At 40.3% G+C, this 17,867-nt stretch overlaps 1 protein-coding gene across 2 annotated transcripts in view; it reads right to left on the reverse strand.

Annotated features, from left to right (window-relative positions):
* Positions 1-17,867, reverse strand: part of mrpl11 (mitochondrial ribosomal protein L11) — a 165,053-nt gene that overhangs the window by 114,853 nt on the left and 32,333 nt on the right. The window lies entirely within an intron of this gene.

Below are 17,867 nucleotides of genomic sequence, written 5' to 3' on the forward strand. Positions count from 1 at the left end.
TCATCATCAAGGACAGCTCCCATCCTGGCTCTGAGTTCTTTGACTTGCTGCCCTCAGGCAGGCGTTACAGGTGCATGAAAGCAAGGACCAACAGACTCAAAAACAGTTTTTTCCCCACAGGCCATAACCACCTTGAACAATTAGCCTTTTTCACATTACGTCACCTGCAGGGGAACTCATATCCATTTTCAGCCTTTTGAATGGAAGAAGAGGTATACGGCGGCAACATATGTTAACAAAACTGTGTCATTCACAGATAAGATTGATAATAATATTGCGCATTGTTGTTTATCATTACGTATTGTTAGCGACCATTCCAGTCACCTATCTGCCTTGTTTTGGAAAGGAAGTTTACTGACTTTCTATGGTTGCTACTTGTTAGCCAGCAGATTAGCATGCCGCCTCTTCTTCCATTCAAAAGGCTGAAAATGGATGTGAGGTTCTTCTGCAAGTGACGTAATGTGAAAAAGGCTAATTACATGCACTGACTGATGCCACTTCTGGCAGGTGCAACAATGCACCAACAAGGACCTAAAAGGACAATATTCTCACACTTACCTGATACAATGCAATACTTATTACAGTGCAACCTCACAGAGCAACTTTTTAGTTTTTATAGCTTTTGTATATTTTATATTTCTACACTTTTACATCCATACCCAATACAATGCAATACCAAATACAGTGCAATATCCTGAGTTTTGTAGCTGAACTGAGTTTCTATAACTAACTAGAGACAATTCCCCTGTGGGAAATTGTGAGAGTGATGCAGTGCGCGTAGCAGCCGCTAGTTGCAGGAGCTGAGCTGTACTGTGTGAATGTGTGACTTGCCATGAGGCTACAAGCCTGTGTGTCTCTGAGAGCGAGCAGCCCCTCCCCCACCCGCGCGCTGAGCGCAGAGTGTCACTAGTCTGGCTAACGCAACTTCAAAGCTCTGCGAGCATTGGTCTGGCATAGATATTAAGCCCAACCGTTTCCCAAAGCGCGTGGTTGACCCGCCTCCCTGAAATGCCTCAGTTTGCTACTGGTCAAAGCCAGAAAAGGCTGTGACGAAGCTTAAACCAATCACATCACTCTTTCCTCTGACGTATGTGATGCGACGGAAACTTCGCAACAGCCCCCCATGTTGCGTCACACTTAGGATGGGCGGGCCCAGGCTAGCTAACTGGTAGATTAAACTCTTACCGAAGCCGGTCGGGAGCAAGGCGAAAACGTCCTTCCTTTCAATAAATACCTCCAGGGCTGCTCTTTGCTCCGTTTTCAATGAGAACTTCCCATTGAATGCTTTCAATACAGCATCTACCGCTGTGTCAAAGGCTTGCCGCTGCGCCATGTTCTTAATGTTTCTAGTGAATGAAGCGCTTCCGGCATAGATTCTGTAAACAATCTATGGCTTCCGGTCGCAGTTCTACTACTACGTCACTGCCTTGAACACGCCTCTACCCAGGGCCGTTGGAGATGCTCAAAGTTGATTGGCTCCCGATTTTTCGGGAGCTTGGAAGAGCTGGAGATAGCTTGCCTTGCCAGACTAAGTTCGCAACAGCCCCCCGTGTTGCGTCACACTTAGGATGGGCGGGCCCAGGCTAGAGTGTCACACAAAGTGCAGGATTTCCTCAGAGTGCTCCCTCCAAACAACGGGGATTTACACGAAACCGGAAGGAGAAATTCACAAAATTCTTTCACATTGAGCACTACAAGGCTCTGATGAACATATTGATGTAATTTTCTTGTCTCTAGTGTAAAAAATATTAGGTAGGCTATCCAGCGCTGGATTTACATACTTTGCAGTTTAACGTTTGATACATTTTAGAATGTTAAACTCGTCGCGTCTGTGCTCAGTGCTTTCCTAAATTGTCAGCCGCAAGAAGCCCTCGCACGAATGCGCGTTTTTTTTCGTCGTTCGCATGCCGAAAAATTCGCTCGCAAATGCGAGTGAAATGTGCGCACTGTAAAGCCCTGCATACAGGCATGCTTCTGTATTGGAAATCACAAAATGGGCTCAGGAATATTTCCAGAGAACATCATCTGTGAACACAATTCACCGTGCCATCTGCCGTTGCCAGCTAAATCTCTATAGTTCAAAGAAGAAGCCGTATCTAAACATGATCCAGAAGCGCAGGCGTCTTCTCTAGGCCAAGGCTCATTTAAAATGGACTGTGGCAAAGTGGAAAACTGTTCTGTGGTCAGACGAATCAAAATTTGAAGTTCTTTATGGAAATCAGGGATGCCGTGTCATTCGGACTAAAGAGGAGAAGGATGACCCAAGTTGTTATCAGCACTCAGTTCAGAAGCCTGCATCTCTGATGGTATGGGGTTGCATTAGTGCATGTGGCATGGGCAGCTTACACATCTGGAAAGACACCATCAATGCTGAAAGGTATATCCAGGTTCTAAAGCAACATATGCTCCCATCCAGACGACGTCTCTTTCAGGGAACACCTTGCATTTTCCAACATGACAATGCCAAACCACATACTGCATCAATTACAGCATCATGGCTGTGTAGAAGAAGGGTCCGGGTACTGAACTGGCCAGCCTGCAGTCCAGATCTTTCACCCACAGAAAACATTTGGCGCATCATAAAATGGAAGATACGACAAAAAAGACCTAAGACAGTTGAGCAACTAGAATCCTGCATTAGACAAGAATGGGTTAACATTCCTATCCCTAAACTTGAGCAACTTGTCTCCTCAGTCCCCAGACGTTTACAGACTGTTGTAAAGAGAAAAGGGGATGTCTCACAGTGGTAAACATGGCCTTGTCCCAACTTTTTTGAGATGTGTTGTCATGAAATTTAAAATCACCTAATTTTTCTCTTTAAACAATACATTTTCTCAGTTTAAACATTTGATATGTCATCTATGTTCTATTCTGAATAAAATATGGAATTTTGAAACTTCCACATCATTGCATTCCGTTTTTATTAATCCCGCCGACAGTAGTCGGAGGGGTTATTATTTTCACCTGCGTCAGTCTCTGTGTGTGTGTGTGTGTGTGTGTGTGTGTGTGTGTGTGTGTGTGTGTGTGTGTGTATCTGTCTGTCTGTCTGTCTGTGTGTCTGCAAGATATCTCAAGAACCAATGGATCGATTTGGACCAAATTTTGTACATGTGTTGCCAATCACCCAGGAAGGAAACCATTAAATTTTGGAGGTCAAAGGTCAAAGGTCAAGGTCATGGCAGAACTTCGAAATTTTCGCCCAATGTATTTTAATAGGGAAAAGGCGGGGTTTGCACTCGTTAGAGTGTCCCTGTCTAGTTTACAATTTGTACTTTGTCCCAACTTTATTGGAATCGGGGTTGTAACACAAATGGAGCTTTTTGGCAAGAAACACTCAAGGTGGGTTTGGTGTAAAAAGAAGGATGGCTATAATGAAAAGAACCCGATCCCAACTGTAAAACATGGTGGAAGTGCTGTGATGTTTTGGGGCCGTTTTTCCTCCAAAAGCTCTGGAAACCTTGTTAGGGTACATGGCATCATGGACTCCATGAAATACCAGGACATTTTACATCTAAATCTGGCTGTGTCTGCCAGGAAACTAAAACTGGGTCATCATTGGATCTTCCAGCAGGACAATGATTTGAAGCAAAAGTCCAAATCAACACAAAAATGGTTCGCTGACCACAGAATCAAGCTTCTGCCCTGGCCATCTCAGTCCCCTGACTTGAACCCCATTGAAAACCTGTGGGGTGAGCTGAAGAGGAGAGAGCACGAGAGAGGGCTGAGGACCCTGGATGATGTGGAGAGATTGTATAAAGACGAACGGTCTCAGATGCCCTGGTCTGCATCTCCAACCTTATCAAATGCTATAGGAGACTCAGTGCTGTTTTACTGACAAAGGAGGTTGTACAAAGTATTAAGGGGGAACTGAAGTCATTTTTAAACTTGCTTTATTTCTTAATTAACGTGTTATTCAATTACGTTTTCGGTTTTATATCATGACTCGTATTGGCAACTAATTGCAATTAAATATTGTACTATACTTATCGGCCTATTCGGTTTTTAGTCGTGTTGAATTTAGCTCGTTTGGTCCACGGCAGGCGCCACTTATCCGCGCGATCTTCACAAGACTTGGGCGAGACTTCGAAACGTGAAGTGTCAGCCAGGTGTCAGTGCTGCCATTTGAAAACTGTTTTCCAAACGTAATATTGCACAAAAACAAGTTTAAATGACGATTACTGCCTACTTTTTTCAAACTTTCCTGATTGCTATCAAAACAAACAAAACTTCCGGCTTAATTACATCAGCATTCGAAGGAGGGCGCACGCGTCTTTTGACAACGTTGGCAGATGTTGGTCACTTTGATTTCCACTGTACGTTTTACTTCCGTCCTACGATGTCTCGCACAGGTCTCAACGAATCTCGTTTACAGCCATTACTTTGACATATGGACTGATATATTACAAAGCGTATTTCAAACACTCATAACTTGCTTCAGCAGTGACAAAATAGCTGTCAGAAATGCATTCCTATAGTTAATAAAATGAGATAAATAGAATTTTGATCATTAAAAATTTGCCTTCAGTTCTCCTTTAATTGATATTACATGTTAAGAGGCATTTATTAGTTACACTGTTTCTGCGGCTGAATTTCAAACAGCATTATATTTTGCATGTAGTGCAATAAATAGTGCAGTGCAAGACAACCTTTTTGCTACACTAGTTATGTAATGCACCTTGTCACCAGCTATCCATTCAGGAATTGATTCTACTATGTGTTTTTCCTTTTGAAGATGATGTAGGGGCAGCACGGTGGTGTAGTGGTTAGCGCTGTCGCCTCACAGCAAGAAGGTCCGGGTTCGAGCCCCGTGGCCGGCGAGGGCCTTTCTGTGCGGAGTTTGCATGTTCTCCCCGTGTCCGCGTGGGTTTCCTCCGGGTGCTCCGGTTTCCCCCACAGTCCAAAGACATGCAGGTTAGGTTAACTGGTGACTCTAAATTGACCGTAGGTGTGAATGTGAGTGTGAATGGTTGTCTGTGTCTATGTGTCAGCCCTGTGATGACCTGGCGACTTGTCCAGGGTGTACCCCGCCTTTCGCCCGTAGTCAGCTGGGATAGGCTCCAGCTTGCCTGCGACCCTGTAGAACAGGATAAAGCGGCTAGAGATAATGAGATGAGATGAAGATGTAACCAACCATTTATGCAAAAAAATTTTTTATATATTAGGTAAATATATAAAAACACACCTGAAACAATTAGAAATAACCAGCTATAGTCAGTCTGTGATTTTCTTTTCCACAGATGTGAAGGAATGTTTGCTGTGAAGAGTAAGGTAAATGTCGGCGATTAAAGGGAATTTTTCTTTATTTTTTATTGCATTCTTTCGCTTTGAGTGATCATTTAAAAAAAAAAAGGTCTCAACATGTGCAAACACAATGTCCATGCTGACATGATAGATCTTTCAGGCCACACAAATAAAAATATTTGTTTATCTGAAATGGCTTCTTTTAGCCATGAGTAGTTTATCAAAGAAATATACACTTCACGTTTACCTGTTCTGTGGTGTTTTCCAAAAATTCTTTCCAGCTTTAAAACTCTTAAAAAAAAAAAAAAAAAAGGCTTGAAATGGAAAACGTTCATTAGACAAATCAAAACAACAATTTATACAAGCTCAATAATTGAAATCAATATGAAAAGCAGTTGATTGTAGAATTACGTTCAATCAAATGCTTCAAACTTTGTTGCGGAACCTTGACTGCTGTTCTGGATAATAAATTATGCCCATGAAGCTACTGAATGGGCAGATAAACAGCTGTGGCAGACAGATTTTTTTTTTTCCTCCGTGTGTGTGCGCGTGTGTGTGTTGAGCTTCAGAGAATGGGCCAACCTTTTAACACAGCTGTAGCTCCTGTATAACTACCCTGGGGGAACACCATCATGGAATGATCACTCAATTAACTTTTGCATATTTACCATACGAATGGTGGACCAAGGCTTTATCCTGCATGTGGCCTTTATTTCGTGGCTAGATGCGATATGAGCACCTCAAATGCAGCTGTGATGCCCAGATGCGTCACCACCTATAAAAGGCTAATAAAACTAAAAACTTCATACTGCTCCACGCTGCAGCCTAGCTTTTATAAGCCGCAGCATGCACAGAAACATTACAATTCAAAGAGCACAGCCGTTTACAGTTTTAGTATTCTGTCCACTGTTCCAGAAGTTGCGTATTGATAGTGGCAGGACTGTGGGAGGGTCAGTGAGGTGCCCCAAAGAACTCCTCCTCTCAGGTGAAGTTTGGGAGGACTTTTTTTTTTTTAAAAGACAAGACAAATCACTGCTACATCAAGTTTCCATTCCCAAACCCCACTGCAGCAATTTTGCATTCCCAACTGCACCTAAACACAGAATATTCGCTCTAAAATCACACCGAGCCACCAGACCACAGCAATCACTGCTTGGAGGTCACGTAATATTGATTTGACCAATTAACAAAGCATTTCATGTTCCAACAGTGGCACCTTCTCGAACTACACCGTTAAATAGCACTGCGAGTACCCAATTCTGTTTAGTTAGAAGATAAATTTTCTAACAGAGAGGCAAAGCACAGGTTCATATGAACGTGGTTGTTCTAATACTTGATAATTTCTACAGCAACAACTTACACTCGGACTTGTATGGCAGGCGCTCCACATAAACAGGTTGATGTGTAACTGATCACACCACTAACGTTGTCGGTAACTGTACTACGACAGCACACGTTTTATTCTTACCTTAAAGTGCATATCACGGGTAAATTCAGGAGCAAGATCAATGTAATTCTCCTATTTCATATTAAACTTTGGTCAAATATCTGTAACATTCTGCATTCTCTGCAATTTTTTTTTTACCTTGCTCAATACCAGAAAAATTCAGTTGAAATCGAGCCATTTGAGGCGAATTGGTCCGCCTCTGAAAAACTTGGCATTTGAATTTCCTGGCAAACACTGATTTTTGTGATGTCACGTGCGGGACGCCTCCCTCTGAATCCTACGTCAGCGCTGGTTTGTTTATGAGAAAGCGACCTGGTAGTTTTCTGCAAATTTCTTCAATGTTATCGCGTCAAGGGTAAATACAGCCCTAATTACATACCGTATAACGGCGCCCAAATTACGGGTTTGTCAAAAGGCCCAATATAGAACATACGAAAATCGCCCAAATTAGAAGAAAAAAAATCCTGTTTCATAAGGGTGGAGAACCCAAAATATTTTGTAATTATTGTTAAATGTCATTTTTTGGCATATATATATATATATATATATATATATATATATATATATCTATCATCTCATCATCTCTAGCCGCTTTATCCTTCTACAGGGTCGCAGGCAAGCTGGAGCCTATCCCAGCTGACTATGGGCGAAAGGCGGGGTACACCCTGGACAAGTCGCCAGGTCATCACAGGGCTGACACATAGACACAGACAACCATTCACACTCACATTCACACCTACGCTCAATTTAGAGTCACCAGTTAACCTAACCTGCATGTCTTTGGACTGTGGGGGAAACCGGAGCACCCGGAGGAAACCCACGCGGACACGGGGAGAACATGCAAACTCCACACAGAAAGGCCCTCGCTGGCCACGGGGCTCGAACCCAGGACCTTCTTGCTGTAAGGAGACAGCGCTAACCACTACACCACCGTGCCGCCCTATATTATATATATAAAAATAAAAAATTTGTTGTTCAGTCGCTTCATAACATGAAGTGAACATGAAATGCGTCTAGCGATTACCGTAAACCGTGTCGGAGTCTCTGACGTCTGAATGTCATAAAATATACTTCCTTTATTTTGCAAGAAACAGACTGTTGCCAAAAATTCTGATAAAATAATTTTTATGTACACATGTATATCATAACTTTGAAAATAAGTTTTACGGTATGTATTTGTTGCTAGAAAATATCTTGCACACAAATTTCTCTGTAGAAAATGATTTAATTCTAAGAGTAATAACTTTGTGTTGTTGAATGACTTATACTAATTATACTACTGGACCTATTATTAATATATGTAAAGACATACTACAAACTATTTTATGTGGTTATATTATATATTGATATCTTGTTTTATTTTAATTGATATATTGTTGAATTGACATTCTAGCTTTTTTGATATGTATCAATAGCTTAATTTAGACAGATACATGTATGTCATATTTTTGATATTTTGATTGTTCTAGATCATTAATGTTTCACTGTTTGAGATTTTAAAGTTCTCTGCTGCCCATACTCTTGTGCAAATAGATTGATATTACATATTGTTTCCCATTTTTCATGCATATAAAAAATTCATGAACTATTTTTATTTATTCAGAATGTTGGAGAAAACTTTTGACTTTTTAGATACAGCACTACTTTATACTTGCACATGATTATGTAATTTCTATTATTTTTCTTGCTCGATATATTTATAATTGGTTAAAAAATTACTAAAAATGATACGTCAAAAATTTTCGGCACGCTACGCGCGAAAATAGTAAAAAAAAAAATTTTTGGCTCACTACGCTCACCATGGTGCCCAAATTAAAAACCTGTCTTTGCCCCTGTGCGGAATTATTAAAAATAGTTAACAGATGTATCATAGGAGGATGTAGCAACAACAATTATGATGGGATTAGTACTCATCGTTTCCCAAAAGACCGGACAATGAGAGAGAAATGGGAGCGCTTGGTCTACACAGCCTGTGCACTGAAACCGCAGCCTGCTGGCGCTTCCGCAGATAACGTCACGAATCTGGCTCCAGACTCCCTTGGGATTTTTCCAGACGCGTTTTGTTATTTTATTTTTTTCTGCTGTAGACAGATGGCCTTGTGCAAAATTACCCTTCTGGAGGAGTGTGTAAAGGGACATAGTTTCATAAAAAAACAAAAAAAAAAAACAAATTGGTCCAGAATATGCACTTTAAAGGTTATACGTCTATGGACGAAAGTCAATATTTGGTTTGCACGGCTGAAATTCACATTTTCATCCTATTCTATACGTCATGTACATCGTGTATTATTCTATCCACATTCACTGGATATGAGCAGTCATGCGCTCTGATTGGCTACTCTGCTACTAGGCTATCAGCTCATATACCGTGAGGAGAGAAAAACAAAAATGGCATAACGTTTTGCTGAACAAACCAAGGACGAAATAAAAACTCTACTCGGAAAAAAAAATGTAATAAAAAATATTTGATGGTAAGAACGTATGTTTTTTTTCAAGAATTACTATTATAGCATTTCACAAACTGCAACTGTCATTTCGCCGGTTTGTGTACATTCTAAGCGGAAATGATTTTGTCAAACGTTTTGTATAAAGTTTTTATTTATCGAATATGCAAAAAATAAAACTGCTCTGTTTCTCAAAATCCAGTGAATGTGGATAGAATAAAACAGTTATTCCACTTATCATACATGGCTTATAGCCAACTTGGCGCTACGTGCCTCATTGGTTATCAGCTCATGTACGACTCGATTTCGTGGAATAACTTAAATATAATAATGTCATAGATAGTATATGATAATGGGTAGTATCTAATGCCCTCCGTTTCTGCATTTCATAGTTGCTGCACACTAAATCCAAACACCAACAAAACTGTGGGGGGGAAGAAAAGCTCCATTTATGCAAATGAGCAAATCTCAGGACTCTATTCGCTTGATGGTCTGTAAATAAAAAGCAACCAGGTCAAACAATCACCATTAAAAAGCTTTTCAGCCATACTAATTCTCTGTAATCTCTGAGCAAACCATGACTCACTGGGTCACCTGCAAGTACCGTATATAAAACCTGCTGCTGTTATAAATGCCCCCCCCCCTTTTCAAATACTCGATGATATATTGAATGCTGCCATATAGTGTTCATAGACGTGACGGCCAAGTTTCTCAAGATCACGGCAGCACAAAGGTCGTTGTTAAATGGTAGAGCAAACGTCACAATAAATAAGCTCTCTTCCAGTTAAGACGGTCTTAACTTGCAATCCTTTTCAGAAACTCGGCCCTGAACGATTTGGTAAAAAAAAAAAAAATGTACAGAAAAACCATATGTGCACTCTGCTAGTATTACAGTGCCATCTCGCATGAACCACTAATTAACCAATTACCAAGCAGGTTAAGCTAGTTGGTAAATAGGCTACAGTCCCACAAAACAATGATGTTTCCTTTTCAAGCAAATTCTCTTTGCAGGCTTGTAGTACTCAAGTCCGACTCGCGCCCTAATTTTAAGGACTCGTGATCCAACTTGGACTCGGACTCGTGCATTAACTGCATTCGGACTTGTAAACTGGAGACGAGGACTCGGATTTTTTCTTTATTTTTTGTAACATGCCATAATAATTTGGCATAAGCTATTTATATCTACATTCATTTTTATACTAATTTCATGCAAGAGAATGCACATTCACCTGTTCATACGTCATGTTCAGGAACAAACTAACGTTAATGGCACTAAAACGCCTGGAGAGAACGCCCCTAGGATTGTCCGCTTTGCTTATACAGACTTCTTGTGCAGTGGGGAAAAATGCACTGCTGTGTGTTCCACATGTAGAAGAACTGTCGAGGAGACAACGGGGACAACCTCGAACTTCAATAGGCATTTGGTAAGACTCCACCCAGAGAAGTAAGTGACACGCTATGTTCATTGCCCTGTTGATAGCGGGGCTTGCTGACCGACGAACTAGCTAGTGTTAACCCTCTCTCATGTTATTTGCCCTGTTGATAGCGGGGCTTGCTGACCAATGAACTAGCTCATGTTAACCCTCTCTTATGTTATTTGCCCTGTTGATAGTGGGCGGGGCTTGCTGAGCAATGAACAAGCTTTTTATCTGAAGCCTGTTAACTAAGGCTACATCCACACGACAATGGCAACGAGATTTTATTTAAAAAAAATAGAGTCCACATGGGCAACGGATCAGTAAAATATCAGGTACATATGGCAACGCAACGCTTGCTGGAAACGATGCAATACACATGCCACACCTCTACGTGCGCTGTAAGACGGTCCCATCGGAGACACCAGAACAATAGAAGAAGTAGGACGCATGCGCATAAACCCCTTCTTCTACCCGGCGTGAAGCACTCACAGGAACAAACACACAACAACAAGAAGATGGCGGCTGCGACTACGCAAGGAAATCGTGCCTTCTGTGTGTACAAATTAGTTTTATTAGTGTGCATAGTTTTATATAACTTAATTTTCTTATTGTGTGTGAACATTTTGAAAAGCAGTCTTATCCAATAAAAAAAAAAAGAAATTCAAGAAATGGTTCAGTTACTTGTTTATTTAAAAGAAAAGCTGTATACAAAAGTGAATGCAATGCAGTGGTTCATACAAAACAGGGAGAGTGCTGCTTGTTCTAGTCATGTGGTTGTGACGTCATCGTAAACAAATCTGTTCTACTCATCCAGACGACTTCGCAACGGCGCCGTTGACAGACTTTTCCACTCTGGAACCCGTTCTCAAAAAATATCGTTTTGGGGCACCCAAAACGCCGGTGCCATGTGGACGCCAGGCCGAAACAAACAATTTTATCAGATTCACCTGAATCTGTTGCCGTGTGGACAGCCTCTAAAACGGGGCAGTCGAGCAGTAACGCTAGTCCAACACAGTAGCAGAGACGCTTTTCACATAAAGGCAGCAACAGCCACCGTCAAATGGTGCGGTTGGAGTCTTGTTCTCGGACTCGACTCAATTTTCTTTAATGATTTGGACTTGAACACTGGGGATTCTAGGTTTAGTGACTTGACTGCAACACTGCAATGAAACATCTACAGTCCTGTGCAAAAGTCTTAAGGCCTCTGCATGCTCTTGCGACAAGGCTTTCGCAGATAGCTTTTCGCAGACCGTTGTAATTTATCGTTGAGCGGGGAGTAATAGGCGTGCGCGATGTTATTCACCGCCACAACGCAAGGGGGCGCGAAGTCGCGAAATCGCTAGGAGTAATTGGTGGGTGTGGTTAGTGGAGTGTTTATCCTCCGGTTACTTATAATGACTAGAACTGGAGTCGTATAGATGTACGCATAGACATCCTATGTTTATGGATGTACGTACTTCCTCGATCAACCGCTCTTCGTGCTGCTCCATCTTCGCTCGTGTTTTTAAAAATGGCGGTCGTGAAAACAAACCAAACCGGGAAAGTAGGGAAGTGGAAGTGCGTGTACAGCGGATGTAGAGTGGACCAATCAGAGCCCTCTTGTCTGTGACGCTGTCTGCGAGGCTTCTGCAGTGGTCACAATTTTTGGGAGGTGCGCGCAGAGCATCTGCAAAGGTGGGGGGGCTACGCAGACGCTATCTGCGACGCCATCTGCGAGGACTGGGTTGTCAGCATGAATTGGCCTTTAGGCCCCCTATTTTTTTTCATACAAGCATTGTTATAGATTTCTATTTTATGACGTCTACATTATCGAGTCAGTACAAAAACATTTTAGAGTCCAAACGTTCATCTTCAAGCACAAAATTAAACGTTACAGGAAACATTTTTTTGTATCTGAGCAGCATATTACATAAGACACCACTTTTCAGATTAAAAAAGAAAACATAATGAAGGCTACTGGGTTTTGGTGCAAGATTAAGAAGCGAGTGTGACAGTCAAAGTGTCCAGAAGAATTGTGGCTGGTTCTGCAAGATGCTCAGTAAAACCTACACCTCATTTCCTTATAAAACTGCACTCATTGTACCGGAAACTACCATTTAATTTTTTTTTTTTAAGCAAAGGGTCGTCTCACACAAAATATTGTGTGTTTTTCATTTATTATGGCTTACTGCTGTTTATAGTATTTTTTTTTAAATATTGAACATTTCATTTCATTATTTTTAAGCCATTTTTGGTCTACAGCATTTCTTTACATGTGCCGAAGACTTTGGTACAGTACTGTATATCTAATGAATTTAAGATGAAATAAATAACATGCTGGTGTACTTATAGTTGAAGTCAAAATGAATGTCCTAGTAATATCAATGAGATACTAATATTTACAATTGTCTGTGCGCTAACACTGTTGAAATCTATAATTAAAAGCTGCTCAATGCAATGTTTTTTAAAACAGTATTTGATATCCTATTGCAAGCCAGAAGTTGAGATGTTCTGTGTCTCTTTCTCCCCCATGGATTGCTGCAAATGTCTGCACAGTAATGACACTGCTGATGTACTGACATACTAATCAGTACTGCAGTATGCAATTTGGGAATAAGTATTTGAGACAGCGTCACAAAGGAACTTTACTGTGAACACTGACATGACTACCAGTTACTGAATAATAAGCACAATTCAAAACACTCTTGCACTCAATAAGAGCGCTCGGAGAGCACAACATCCCTTGCTGGCAACTCTGTCATAATGCCGGTAAAATGCGACTGAATTGAACGAAATCACAATACGCGTATTGCCGGCATAGAACAAAGAATCCTGCCAAGTTTTGTGAAATTCCTCCAAAAATTGTGAGAGGAGCTGATTTCAGAAGGTGAGTACCCTTCCCGGGATGGATGGACAGAAATCGCCATGACATAATCCCCCTTCAGGCCTTTTGGCCAGCGGGGGATAAAAACCTTACCTTTTTTCTAGTGTTAATGCTCGACAACAAGTTCATTTTTTCCACTGCATGTGCTGTGGTCTGGACCATCAGTGCTCTGCTTGTGCTCAGATCTTTCAACCCACTGGACATGATGTGACTGTCCTCATTCTTTGCAAGGCAGAACATCTCTGAGGTTGATGTTACCCAGCTAGCTGGTAGACAGTGTGGAGAGTAAGCTTGTGCCATATAATGACATAATTGTCCCGACATAATATTGTGTGTTGCCATGATATTCAGTGATGTTTATCGCTGATTACAACCTCAATTCCAAAAAAGTTGGTACACTGTGTAAAACACAAATAACAAGAGGGCTCTGAGAGCACAATATCCCCTGCTGGCAACTATGCCATAACTCTGGTAAAATGCGACTGAATTGAAAGAAATTGCAATTTCAAAGTCAACTCTGTGACTCTGCTGTACTCAGGACTAGTTACACTGCTCATTTCATGTCCATTGTACTTTTCTGCTGCTTACATTATATGTACATTATATGCATAGATGGGTATATACAGATACAGTGGTGCTTGAAAGTTTGTGAACCCTTGAGAATTTTCGATATTTCTGCATAAATATGACCCAAAACAACATCAGATTTTCACACAAGTCTTAAAAGTAGATAAAGAGAACCCAGTTAAACAAATGAAACAAAAATATTATACTTGGTCATTTATTTATTGAGGAAAATGATCCAATATTACATATCTGTGAGTGGCAAAAGTATGTGAACCTCTAGGATTAGCAGTTAATTTGAAGGAGAAATTAGAGTCAGGTGTTTTCAATCAGTGGGATGACAATCAGGTGTGAGTGGGCACCCTGTTTTATTTAAAGAACAGGGATCTATCAAAGTCTGAGCTTCACAACACATGTTTGTGGAAGTGTATCATGGCACGAACAAAGGAGATTTCTGAAGACCTCAGAAAAAGTGTTGTTGATGCTCATCAGGCTGGAAAAGGTTACAAAACCATCTCTAAAGAATTTGGACTCCACCAATCCACAGTCAGACAGATTGTGTACAAATGGAGGAAATTCAAGATCACTGTTACCCTCCCCAGGAGTGGGCGAACAAAAAAAGATCACTCCAAGAGCAAGGCGTGTAATAGTCGTTGAGGTCACAAAGGACCCCAGGGCAGCGGTCTCAAAAGTAGCCGGTCACCAGCGGCAAATCGCCGGCTATGGCTTGTTATGCCGCCGGCTATTGTCAGTCGAGTCACAAAATTTAATATTAAATATTTCTGACAGCAAAAAAAAGTTGTGAACGTAAATTACATCCACTATGTCATGTATGTCCGTTGCCGCGTCAACTGTGTTTACATCCTCGACACGAGTGCAGCCGTTACTGCCGCCTGTGTTGCCAGATTGCGCGTTTTCCCGCCCAATTTGGGCGGCTTTAAGTGCATTTTGGCGGGTTTTGAACATATTTTGGGCTGTAAAACGTCAGCAGTATCTGGCAACATATTTTTTTTACTTAATACAAGAAATTAATGGATGCCAACGTTTTTGCCAAAATGGTATTTTATTTTCCATTGTTTAGGCAGCTTCAGCATCATACTCTGAGATTCTGTTCAAATTGTTTTTTTCTTCTATGAAGCCTGAGCCATTTATTTTATTAGTTTATAATTATTGTTTAATTTAGTCTTCAGGAGAGACTGCCTGCACACAGTACTAGTATTAATAGTTTTTTTTTTTTTTCTTACATGAAAGCTGAGGCATTTATATTATATTTTAAGGTAACTTCATGTTGTGCTGTGAGGTTCTATGCACTTTAACTTTTGAACCAACAGGTGCATTTGGATAAGTAAAGCCTATTTTTCTGCATTTTTGTAGTCCTGGTAATCTTTTATATTGGTAAAGTTGTTTATAGGACCATTTCTCAGTGTCTGTTTTTTTTAATCAATAGTTTTTCAGTAATAACTTAATATTTAACATATCACTCAATTTTAAACAACCCCCGCGCCTCCCCCATAGTCTCAAATTTCAGTGGGAAACACTGGCGTGCGTAACAACACTAATCAAGCTTAAGCTAGACGACCCGCCTCAAATACCCGTCCCGGGTAAATGTTATCCCAATTTTAGATGGCCTGTTCCAAACCATCCCGCCCCATGAAAAATTCGTACTTGCATGCATCTCTCTCTCTCTCTCTCTCTCATATATATATATATATATATATATATATATATATATATATATATATATATATATATATATCCCTGCACGCTTTGCGTGCATTATGTCTGCCGCTGGCAGACATTTTACCATTTTGCACCCTGCTGTAAATTATTTGTACCCTGCTATTCTCCCAAACTTTGAAGCCCCTGCCAGGGTAACTTCTAAGCAACTGAAGGCCTCTCTCACATTGGCTAATGTTAATGTTCATGAGTCCACCATCAGGAGAACACGGAACAACAATGGTGTGCATGGCAGGGTTGCAACATTGCTGCTAGTCTGCAGTTTGCGAAAGATCACGTGGACAAGCCAGGAGGCTATTGGAACAATGTTTTGTGGACAGATGAGACCAAGATAGAACTTTTTGGTTTAAATGAGAAGCGTTATGTTTGGAGAAAGGAAAACACTGCATTCCAGCATAAGAACCTTATCCCATCTGTGAAACATGGTGGTGGTAGTATCATGGTTTGGGCCTGTTTTGCTGCAGCTGGGCCAGGACGGCTTGCCATCATTGATGGAACAATGAATTCTGAATTATACCAGTGAATTCTAAAAGAAAATATCAGGACATCTGTCCATGAACTGAATCTCAAGAGAAGGTGGGTCATGCAGCAAGACAACGACCCTAAGCACACAAGTCATTCTACCAAAGAATGGTTAAAGAAGAATAAAGTTGATGTTTTGGAATGACCAAGTCAAAGTCCTGACCTTAAGGGTTGCTTTACAATCAGGGTACGCAAGCTAAAAATCACATTTAACACTTATTATCTTCAATATCAAAAGGCTTGACTAAATAAACTTGGTTGTTTATTGTAGCCCTGTGATAGCTCTATTTACCATGCAAAAAAAATTTTGGTGACAATGTTATTTTTGGTGAATGTATGGCAATATGTGTCATATTTAGCAAAATTACTCGTGTCATTTAGAAAAAGTGCTTTTTTGACCACAGGTAGCTCCAAAAGGGATGCACTTAAATCATTCTTTATACCATAAAACACATATTTGGTTCCATATCATTGGAAACATAGTTAAGTTTTAATGTTGAATGCCAGTAAGTTTTCACACCATTTTGATCAAATTAGTATGTAATTGTGTCAAAAAAAATGTCCTCTCCGAGACAGCTAAATTTCAATATAAAATAACATATCTAAAATGATTATTTTCATCCTAAAATGTGGTCAAGATATTGGAACATAAATATTAGAGACAACTAACACAAAGCTAACAGCCTTATATTTAAAAGCACTATGGAAGTAGTGGATTCTGAATTGTCAGAAAAAATGTCCTCACTTCATTTGTTTCTCCCATGTTATAGCAGATTACACAAAACTACCATACACGCGTCAAAAAAATTACCTGAAATCTGTTCTTTAACTTGTCCTTCACTTAAAAACTGGTACAAGAACCAGTTTGAATCAATTTGAATTTTGGACCCCTGTGACACAAACTTTGTACCCTGATTGTAAAACAACCCTTAATCCAATCGAAATGTTGTGGAAGGACCTGAAGCGAGCAGTTCATGTGAGGAAACCCACCAACATCCCAGAGTTGAAGCTGTTCTGTACGGAGGAATGGGCTAAAATTCCTCCAAGCCGGTGTGCAGGACTGATCAACAGTTACTGGAAACGTTTAGTTGCAGTTATTGCTGCACAAGGGGGTCACACCAGATACTGAAAGCAAAGGTTCACATACTTTTGCCACTCACAGATATGTAATATTGGATCATTTTCCTCAATAAATAAATGACTAAGTATAATATTTGTGTCATTTGTTTAACTGGGTTCTCTTTATCTACTTGTAGGACTTGTGTGAAAATCTGATCATGTTTTAGGTCATATTTATGCAGAAATCTAGAAAATTCTCATGGGTTCACAAACTTTCAAGCACCACTGTATTTGTAGATAAGTCGTATGTTGTACTTTGCCTTATTATACACTATTATTATTACTATTATTATATACTGTTAATGTACCTACTTATATATTATACATACTGCTATATATACACACACTAACTTAATATTTATATACTAACATATATCGCATACTATCACACTTACATATGTACTGATATATACTTTAACTATGCCTATCATGTAATATACTATGCTTTTCTCTACCATGTACACCACTAAACACACTGCACATGTACAGTTGTGCTCATAAGTTTACATACC

Source organism: Neoarius graeffei, chromosome 8 (assembly GCF_027579695.1).
Source record: "Neoarius graeffei isolate fNeoGra1 chromosome 8, fNeoGra1.pri, whole genome shotgun sequence".
Classification (NCBI taxonomy): Eukaryota; Metazoa; Chordata; class Actinopteri; order Siluriformes; family Ariidae; genus Neoarius; species Neoarius graeffei.